Below are 9,275 nucleotides of genomic sequence, written 5' to 3' on the forward strand. Positions count from 1 at the left end.
AAAAAAAAAAATAGGGAAGCTTTATTTCTTGGTCTCTTCCTCCTTGGACAGAGTCTTGATGATCTCTTCTTTCTTGGCCTGGAGACGCTCCTCCCGGCGCTTTCGTGCTTCCTTGGTCTTAGACCTGCGAGCCTCAGCCTGGTCAGCAGTAGCTTCTTGCGGGCTTGTCCGCCTTCAGCTTGTGGACATGCTCCATGAGAATTCGCTTGTTTTTTAATACATTCCCTTTGACCTTCAAGTACAGGCTGTAATACATATGGCAGTCAATCTTCTTAGATTTCCGGTATCTCCTGAGAAGCCGGCATAGGATCCTCATCCTTTTCATCCAGGTCACCTTCTCGGGCATCCGAGCATTGGCAGTACCCCTCCTCTTCCCTATGCCCATATACCTGCCCTTCTGTCGGGCCAAGGTGTTTCCAGGACTGGACAGTCACAGGCTTCCGGATAATGAGCCCATCTTTGATCAGCTTCCTGATCTGCTGACGGAGTTGGCATTGGCGATTTCATTGGTCTCATTGGGGTCCAACCAGACCTTCCTTTTCCCACAGCGGAGGACACTGGAGGCAAGCCTCTTCTGTAGCCTGAGCATACTCATGGCTGCGGACGCAGCGAAAGGAAAAAGCCCTCCCACGCCTTTAATCCCAGCTCTTGGGAGGCAGAGGCATGTGGATTTCTGAGTTCGAGGCCAGCCTGCTCTACAAAGTGAGTTCCAGGACAGTCAGGGCTATACAGAGAAACCCTGTCTCAAAAAAACAAAACAAAACAAAACAAAACAAGCCCACCCCCTGCTTCTATGAGGGTGTTCCTCCACCCACTCCCACCTCCCCTACACTGGGGCATCTATTGAGCTTTCATAGGACCAAGGACCTCTCCTTCCACTGGTATATGACAAGGCCATCCTCTGCTACATATTGCAGCTGGAGCCATGTATACTCCTGACCAGACTCTTGAACTCACTTCAGTGGGGAGGATTAAGGAATTTCACTTGGCTTCTCTCCTTCACCAAGTCACTCTATAATAAAGCCTCCTAAGCCACAGTTGTCTGGAGCAGTGGGTCTCACCCTCTCTAGCGCTGCCGCCCTTTAATACAGTTCCTCATGTCCTGGTGAACTAACCATAAAATTCTGTCCATACTTCATAACTGTACTTACAAATCATAATGTAAATATCTGCTATGTCACCCCTGTGAAAGGGCCACTAAACCCTCCTCGAGATCACGACCCACAGATTGAACACCATTGGTCTGGAGCACTAAGGGGGTAAAATAAGTGTCCTGTTGTTAGCAGGTGGGGCCTGAATGTTCCTAGACTCATCTTCTGGATCCCCTCATTACCCTAATAATGTCAACTTGACAATGGTTGACCTGTTGCCCCTAAAGACTACACAGCTTCAGAACTGAAACTGACACTTTATAACAGAGCAAGCAAGCAGCCCAGAGAGCTGGGTGGCTACTTTCTAGCACATGAGAATTCAGTACTGTGCCCAGAAATGGCCATTGTCAAAGTCAGTTTTCTTAGTAGTACAGTAAGAGGAAGCTCCTGAAGCTCCGTTAGGTCTAAGAATCTGAGGGTCTGGTCTTGATGGCTACAATCCAGAGCCATCTACTCCCCTATGTGGGTACTAACATGCAAACAAGCTGGCAGTAACCCTGTAATATCAGACCTAGATCATTGGAAACCCTAATCAGACTAAGAGTACACTCAATTTCATGAAATCCATTATCTCAATTGAATCTAAGATAAGTCCTTTAAAATTCTAGTTTGGTAAACTTCTGGATTTTTTTTTTTTAGAGCAGGAAAATTTATTAAAATGTTGTATCTACATTTAGATTATTTTGTTTTTTGTCTTTTTTTTTAGACAGTGCCTCACTACATAGCTTTAAACTTTGGATCCTTCCGTCTTTACCTCCTGAGTGTTAATGATTACAGGCATAACTTACTACATCCAATTCCACATTTTGACTTTTAAAAAAATGTGTATGCATATTTTGCCTGCACCTATATCTGTGCACCACATTTCTAGCTCCCATAGAGACCAGGAGAGGGTCTCACTGTCCCTAGAACTGAAGTTACATACCATTGTAAACCACTGCATGGTGCTGGGAATCCGGCTCGGGTCCTCTGCACGGTGCTGGGAATCCAGTTTGGGTCCTCTGGAAGAGCTGCCTTGACCTTTGAGTCGTCTCTTCAGCTCCCCTCCTCCCATTTGATAATTCTACAACGTGCTATGGACACATCTGTATGCAATGTGTAATGACAAGATCAGGAAAATCCACACTGCCACCATCCCAAGTAAGTGTGTCTGAGTGTGTATGAGCGTGCTCACACTTGTTTCTGTGTACGTGAGTATTCCTGCGTCTGTGTGTATGAGTGTACTGTGAACGTGTATGTGTATACATGTGTCTGAGTGTGTGTATGTCTGAGTGTGTGTGTGTGTGTGTGTGTGTGTGTGTCTGAGTGTGTGTGTGTGTGGGGGGGGAATACTCAGACACCTTCTTCTAGATATTCTGAACATCTGCAGTGACTTGGTATTAACTTTAGTCACCTACCATTCTGTAGAGCACAGGCATTTCCCCCTAACTGTATTCTAATGTTTCTGTGTGTTTTCTGAGTCCAGACCAATGAGAGTACTGACTCCAGGACTCAAAAATAATTATAGAGCTAAACATGATGTAATCCCAATACTCTGAAAATGGAGGCAGGAGGATCAAAAACTCAAAGTCATACTCAACTCCATAGCAAATCCAAGGCCGGTTTAGTATATATGAGACCCTGTGTTGAAAAAAATAAAGGAAAATGAAACAAAAGGGAAAAAAGTCAACTCTAGTGCCTGGTAGGGCACAGAATCAAGAACATTGCAGTGCCCTGATCTGGCAGTGTTACCTGATGTATGAGATGGAAGTCACATTTGACCATAGACAGCTAAATGTCCATGGAGAACAGAAAGCAGTGCGGTGCGACTTCCCTCACCCAGACTCTCTTGAGAGCCAGTGTTCTTGCCACTCGGTGAGGATTAGGACATGAAGCATGTTTCTGAAGACAGGAGGGAGACTGGAATTCTTCTTCCAAAAGAGTTGTCACTGCAGAGAACAATGTCACTTGCTCAATAGAGCAGCTGATAAAGCACATCACAGTGTCCAGCAGTGTCCCTTAGTTTGGCCCATGGACAGACCTATACAACCTCAGGTCTGGGTTAGAAACCCTTGAGAAATCTTGGAAGTCAGCATCCCACACATCTTCCCCATCCCTTTCTCTAACTTCCCTCCTCCTCCTCCTCCTCCTCCTCCTCTTCTTCCTCTTCCTCCTCCTCCTTCTTCTCTTCTTCTCCCCAAATGTCTCCTGGACCTTGGTGAGCATGATGAGTGTCTCCCACGTGTGACTGGATGTTCAACGGTCATTTATTTTTAGTACTCTGACAATCATGAGTCTCTGCAGTCACCTGTGACGACTACAAAAAGAACGTTCTCTGACTGAAACTGATAGTAGTAGCACTCTATGGGCATACACAGTTGTTTAGAAGGTTGTTTAGCAAAGTAACCAAAGTGGTATCCCCACTAGGGTCAACACTGGCTCAACAGAGCCATATATGAATTCTTTCTAGTGGAGCGGGCATCCGATCAAATCGGAAAGTAGTTGGTTACTTCCACAACGGACTCACCATGCCTGGCTGGTCAGTATTCTAGTTCAAGTCCAGCTTGATTTCTCTATGTCCTCCAGAACATATGGTGTCTTCAGCAATAGGGTTTTTACCATCTAGTTCCCATAAGCAACCAAGAGCAGCAGCTATTTCCTATATTGTGGGGAGGGACTCAGGAGTCTCTATGACCAACACTTTAAAGGGGGACGCCTACCCCGCTACTAGAATTTTCGTGTAATATCCTATCCTAAGTCTTCAGAGAGCACTTTATTCATGCCTCTCTTGCATATATTTGTGTTGTGAGTGCATGCATGCATGTGTGTGTGTTCAGACACTGCAGGATCTAAGCCTGTGTTCAGAAATTCGTGTACTTGTGTGTGTGTGTGTGTGTGCGCGTGCATGTAGAAGCCAGAGGTTGACATGCATGTCTTCCTCAACCATTCTCCACCCTACATATTGAGGCAGAGTCTCTCGCTTAGACATACACTCACAGATTCACTCACTGTAGCCCACTGGCTCCAGGGAACCTCTATCTCTGCCCCTCAAGAGCTGAATTAATAGGTGGGCCTCAAACTTGCTTTCAATCAAGTCATGGGTGACTTTGAACTCCTGATCCTGCCTCCACCTTCCAAGTGCTGGGATTACATCCGTGAGCCACTGGACCTATCATCTTGATGCTTATGCTCATAGCCACTGGAGTTGTGTAGCTCTTTGTACAGTGAAGTCCTAGGTTCAGTCACAAGCAGTACACACAAACATACGCATGAGCAAGAGCTTTACAATGATACTACATAATACCAGTTTTACTCAGAACACACATTACTATATATGTTAGTGGGTATATACATGGGTTGCAGCAGTATTATTACATATATCTTTTAAAAAAAAGACTATCCTGAATTTTATTTTCACCTCCAAGGCAAAGGAGAAATAGTTTTAGTGTTTTGGGGGCGTAATATTGTGGAGATAGTTTTGAATAGTTTTAAGATCTAAAAATGATATTTAAGACACTTCAATAATATGAATAAAACTAGACATGATCGCAAATGCTTGTAATACTAGCACTCAGAAGGTGAAGACAAGAAGACTAGAAGTTCAGGATCGCCCTCAGCTACAGAGTGAGTTGAAGGCTAACCTGAGCATCATAAGCCCTGTCTCAAAGAAGGAAAAATAAAACAATTACAGTATTGCTGGCCTTCAGTGTGTTCACAAATGGGATAAACATCTCAAGTATTGCTCGTGTGCTGGAATCCCTGATGCCTTGTCCCTTTCTCTTTAGTATGTCACGCTTTCTTTTGCGAAGTAATACTTTTCAGAAGTCATTACTGAACATCCTTAGTCCATCAGAGACAGTAAATGCAATTGCTTGAATATCCACTTGAGGGCGCCAGAGCACAAGGCCACCCAGCCGCTGCGGTTCTAGGAATGGAGTTCCATTGCTTTGTCTTTGGGTTTTGTCTTGTTTACAGTGTTTTGAACTCTGTGTTTCCCGAATGCTAAGTTAGTGTATCCCCTGGTTGACAATCAAACTATTGTTGGGGTCAAAGGCTTAGCTTGCTATCAGACACAAGCTCTTACTCCAGAAGTCCTCCATAGTGAGGCTCTACTTGCTTGGCTTCAGATACACTTAAATGTAGACGTGCACAAACACACACACACATACACACACACACACACACACACACGCACACGCACACATGCACGCATGCACGCACGCATACACGTAGTCAGGTCCCTGAACTGACTCTGTGGCTCAATCAGTTAGGGCATTCAGCAAGGTTGACGGTTCAAGCCCACCCAGGGACAACAACCTCAGGGTTTTAACAACTTCCAGTCACCTGTGGCTTTTTCAGGAAAATTCACATTCCCTTAGAATACCTGCTCTTCCTATATCCTACTTAGAAATTCCCCAAACCTGACCTTGCTTGTCACAGGTTGTTTTGGCCTGGCCTCATACAAGAAAATAAATAATTTTTTTGGTGGGGGTAGGGATGGGGATATGAGGTGGCAGTGAACAAATGGCTCAGCATTTAAGAGCACTACATTATCTTCCAGAGGACCCTGGTTCAATTCCCAGCATTCATATGGCCAGCCGCTCACTGGTCTGTAATTCCATCCAGTTCCAGGGAATCTGACGCCCTCTTCTGGCTTCTGCAGGTGCCAGGCATGTTCAAAGACATCCTAACATAGAAATACCTATACACATTGTGGTGGTTTGAGTATGCTTGGCCCAGGTAGTGGCACTATTTGAAGGTGTGGCCTTGTTGGAGTGTGTCACGGCAGGTGTGGGCTTTAGGACCCTCGTCCTAGCTGCCTAGAGGCCAGTCTTCTCCTAGCAGCCTTCAGATGAAGATGTAGACCTCTCAGTTCCTCCTCCATGCCTGACTGGACACTTACATGCCCCTGCCTCGATGATAATGGACTGAATCTCTGAACCTGTAAGCCAACCCCCATCAAACGTTGTCCTTATAATAGTTGCCTCGGTCATGGTATCTGTTCACAGCAATAAAACCCTAAGACAGACGTAAATAAATAATTTTCTAAAAATAAAATGTATTCTTTTTTTTTTTTTTCGTTTTTCAAGACAGGGTTTCTCTGTGTAGCCCTGGCTGTCCTGGAACTCACTCTGTAGACCAGGCTGGCCTCAAACTCAGAAATCCACCTGCCTCTGCCTCCCAAGTGCTGGGATTAAAGGCATGATAAAATGTATTCTTGAGATAACTTATGCACCTGTTAGACCATGCCCGGGACCTTGAAAACATAGATCATATCCTTGTGCAGAGCCTTCAGTGAGTCCTGCCTCTGAGGGGCACAGTACAGATGCTGGGAGATGAAAAACAACAACAACAACAACAATACAGATGCTGGGAGATGAAAAACAACAACAACAACAACACAGATGCTGGGAGATGAAAAACAACAACAACAACAACAACACAGATGCTGGGAGATGAAAAACAACAACAACAACAACAACAATACAGATGCTGGGAGATGAAAAACAACAACAACAACAACAGCAACAAACCAAAAGACCTGTCCTCTTCCCAGGAGCATACAGCAGAGAGGAGACTTGAAAGCATGCTGCTCATAAAACCAAGCCCAGGAGGGATGAGCATGTTCAGTAGCTCAGAGATAGGAGGTGCCAACTTCTGGTAGGGCTCCCTCTAGAGGCTGACTCGGGAACAGAAACTTCATAGAACAACACTCAAGTGGAGCAACAGAAAGGGAAAATAAAGCAGAAAAGGGTGGTTTGTTTTGTTTTGTTTTGGGGGGGTGCCTTCTTTTTTCTTTTTTCTTTGCTTTGTGTTTGAGTTTGAAGTTTTGCTGTTATTGTTTTTGTATTTATTTGTTTGAGGGGGCTGTATTTTGTATTTATTTGGCTCAGTGGTTAAGAGCACCGACTGTTCTTACAGAGGTCCTGAGTTCAATTCCCAGCAACCACATGGTGGCTCACAACCTTCTGTCATAGGATCTGATGCCCTCTTCTGGTGTGTCTGAAGACAGCAACAGTGTACTCATATGAATAAAATAAATACATCTTTAAAAAAAGAAAGAAAGAAAAAAGAAATGGCCTGTATTTATGTGTTTGAGATGGTCTCATGTAACCCAAGCTAGCCTTGAAGTTGGCTTATAAATAAGAATAACACACTTACCTGGCAGGGGAGATACCATGATCACGAAGGTGGTTTTCCCAGGATGAGGCTTATCCATTGCACTCCGGATGTGCTGACCCCTGCGATTTCCCCAAATGCAGGAAACTTGACTGCATAATTTGAGGTAGTGGGGGACTGCGTTCACGCTCTCCCCTGAAAGAAAAAAAAAGAAGAAGAACACTACACTCCTGGTCCCCTGCCTTCATTCCCTAATGCTGGGATTACAGAAATCTGACCCTGTGCCTGGCTGTTTTTGAAAGGGCAGGCTGGCCGGGAGTCACTATAACTCAGACTCCCAACAGTTCTCCTACCTCAAGCCCCTGAGTGCTGAGACTGCAAGTGCAGGTCTCCAGAGAGGTGGAGTTTGATTCAGGAAACTGGCATGGGTGAGCTTGGTCTCAGGGATGGACCTGCAACGTTGTTCATTCTTTCTGTTCTGATGTTGTAAATTGATGCAGGTTAACTTCAAAATAAAAGGAGTAGAACACCAAAGCAAATATAAACAAGGAAGCTATGGTATACCCAGCCTCTCCTTTATTCTCCTTATCCTTCATGTATAAAAAGAGGCTCTGCTGAAAGCCTTTTTCATGCACCATCGTTAACCTCATGTTGCATACTGATTACTTCCTCAAGTCAATCCGTAGAAGTTTGTCTGATTTTATTTTTAATCAAAACTACAGATGCATGCAACTTAAGAGGAAAATAAGCATAGGAGGGTCAGAAGTTCAAAGCCAGCCTCATCTATACATCAAGTTCTAGGCCAGCCTAGGCTACATGAGACCCTGTTTCAAAAATAAATAACTTTAAAAATATTCTGAGTACACAGAAGCCTCCGCCATTAAAACCTGTTGTTGCCCTCCCTGCAGACCTGGCTCTCAGCACCTTCTCTGCATAGCTCACAAACTCCTGTAAATCACCCAGCTCCAGGGAATCTAATACCCTCTTTCTGGACTCTGAGAGTACCCACATATGCATAGCACACATACAGACACACACACACACAAACGTACACATAAATACAAATAAAATCTTTTGTTTGTTTGTTTTTGTTTTTCAAGACAGGCCCTCTGTTGAGCTCTGGCTGTCCTGGAATTCCCTCTGTAGACCTGACTGGCCTCAAACTCGGAGATCTGCCTGCCTCTCTCTCTCCCAGGTGCTGGGATTAAAGGTGTGCCTGGCTGCCTGGCTTCAAATAAAATATTTTAATACCCTACTTACACCATGCCCAAGATGTATCTTAGTGGTAGTGTGCTGTCTAACATGTGAATCTAATCCCTAGTTCCACTAATATTAAATAGATAAATAATAAATCCTGTTGTCTAAATCAGAAACTAAAATATTTTTCCAGTTTGAGGCATATCTTTTCTTATTTTCATCTTTTTTGTTGTTTTTTTTCTTGTTTTTGTTGTTTTTTTAATCTTTTTTAAAAAAAGATTTATTTATTATTAGAAAGATTTACTATTAGAAATAAGTACACTGTAGCAATCTTCAGAAACACCAGAAGAGGATGTCAGATTTCATTATGGGTGGTTGTGAGCCACCATGTGGTTGCTGGGATTTGAACTCATGACCTTTGGAAGAGTAGATGGTGCTCTTACCTGCTGAGCCATCTCACCAGCCCGAGGCATATCTTAAAATAACATTCTGTTCCCATTTAGTACCACTTCCAGTATATTTCTTCTGTTAAATAACAGAATATTTCTTCTTGTACTACTTTCAGTATATTTCTTCTTGTCTTCTCACAGACTGCTCCAAGAGTTCCAAACCACCTAGAACTACATAAAGACACTCAACACACACCCAGCTGCATGAGCTACAACAAGGAGGTGGGGAAGGGAGGGAGGGAGGAGAGAAGAGAGGAACATTTGGTTGGTTAAAGTGAAGCATTTACTTTAAAATCTCTGCTTAAAGGTTGGTCGCTTCTGATGGGAGCAGGGGGATAAAAGGTAGTGGTGAACGGCGAGTGTGACTACATGCTTGTAT

At 44.0% G+C, this 9,275-nt stretch overlaps 1 non-coding gene and 1 pseudogene across 1 annotated transcript; one reads left to right on the top strand and one right to left on the bottom strand.

Moving 5' to 3' along the window:
- Positions 1 to 19: 19 nt before the first annotated feature.
- On the bottom strand, positions 20 to 612 carry LOC116101028 (annotated as a pseudogene).
- Positions 613 to 7,284: 6,672 nt separating this feature from the next.
- LOC116104414 lies at positions 7,285 to 7,448 on the top strand. Its single transcript, XR_004123904.1, has one exon. It is a non-coding gene; the product is annotated as a U1 spliceosomal RNA (small nuclear RNA).
- Positions 7,449 to 9,275: the final 1,827 nt, after the last annotated feature.

This window comes from Mastomys coucha, unplaced genomic scaffold (assembly GCF_008632895.1).
Source record: "Mastomys coucha isolate ucsf_1 unplaced genomic scaffold, UCSF_Mcou_1 pScaffold21, whole genome shotgun sequence".
Taxonomy (NCBI): Eukaryota; Metazoa; Chordata; class Mammalia; order Rodentia; family Muridae; genus Mastomys; species Mastomys coucha.